At 42.1% G+C, this 1,467-nt stretch overlaps 1 pseudogene; it reads right to left on the reverse strand.

Annotated features, from left to right (window-relative positions):
* Positions 1–780: 780 nt before the first annotated feature.
* Positions 781–1,154, reverse strand: LOC100348549 (transmembrane protein 126A pseudogene; annotated as a pseudogene).
* Between the last annotated feature and the right edge of the window lie 313 nt (positions 1,155–1,467).

A 1,467-nucleotide genomic window follows, 5' to 3' on the forward strand; every position in this document is an offset into this window, starting at 1 on the left:
TCTCTTGGGTATTGTGAATAATGCTGAAATGAACACATGAATACAGATATCTATTGACATACTGATTCCAACTCCTTTGGATACATACACAGAAATAAGGTTGCTGGATCACATAGTAGGTCCATTTAATTTTGTGAACAAACCCTTAAAGTTTTCAAAAATGGCTCAACTCACTTACATTACTATCAATAGTGTTCCACTGTTCTCTTTTTTCCACATCTATGCCTCTGTATAGATGCTTATATATTTTTATTTGATATAAACCTATATATGTATTTATATTATTTGAAAGGCAAAGTTACAGAGAGAGGGGGAGAGACAGACAAATCAGTCTTCCATCTGCTGTTCCACTCCCCAAATGGCTGCAAGAGCCAGGGCTGGGCCAGACCGAAGCCAGGAGCCTGGAACTCCATGTGGGTCTCCATGTGGGTAGAAGTGGGCCCAAGGGGCTGTCCTCTGCTGTTCCAGGCACATTAACAGGGAGCTGGATCAGAGGAAGAGCAGCCAATACTCCAACCAGTGCTCGTACGGGACACTGGTGCCACAGGCAGCAGCTTAATGTCCTGTGCTACCACGGCAGCCCTGCCAATCATTTTTTTTTCTCTTTAAGTTGACATCCTTTATTGGAGTTCAGCCTTTTCTTGCCTTGTGTAATCTTTTGTGAAGCTCCAAAATTGTACTTCACATGATAAATGACAGTTTTATATATATATATATATTCATAATCTTAGATATAGCTTATTTTTACCATTTTATTTTTGTACATATATTTGCTTAAAATCAGTGAAATTTTAAGCCGGGTTCAGGTAACTGAAGGGCCTTTATAAGTAGTTGATATTGTCTAGACCCAAGGTATACATCGAACAGTCTGGAGCAAAATGGGAAATACCATCTTTGTAGACAGACTTTGAAATTCTAATCCGGTTTGTTAGAATGTTTCCTTTCTCTGGCAGCAGGGCTGATTGACACCTGGCTGCTAGGCCACGATTCACAGGTGTGGCCCAAAAAACAGGGTGCAAACCACCAAAAACAAGACCACCGAGTCCACTCCATGTTACAGGACAGGTGTTACAATTCAAATCACCTATACTCGAAGGAAAACTTAGAAAACCTTTGTAGGCTACATGTGCCGTCAAGAGTGGGATCACTGCCATGGGTAAGCCAGCACCTATATGAGCATACATCACAATCAAGACCCGTAGAGAAAGACTGTTTGCTATTAGGCCACAGAGAACAGCATTAATTCCAACATATGTTGATCCGTGTTGAAGTAGATTCCTTTCTGGTTCTGGAAGTTGGTTAATTTTTTTGGTTCTGATCTCCAAAATTGTTAAGTTTTCTTTGACAGTATCTGGTCATGACTTCCCATCTTGAGCCCTTGTGCTCGCCCTGTGCCAGCAGCCAGTGCCTCCCCTGGTCTTCCTCAGCCACGGCTGAGGCTCACCCTGTAACCTTTTCTCAGCTCTC

Source organism: Oryctolagus cuniculus, chromosome 2 (genome assembly GCF_051225735.1).
Source record: "Oryctolagus cuniculus isolate XC-2025 breed Fujian yellow rabbit chromosome 2, ASM5122573v1, whole genome shotgun sequence".
Lineage (NCBI taxonomy): Eukaryota > Metazoa > Chordata > Mammalia > Lagomorpha > Leporidae > Oryctolagus > Oryctolagus cuniculus.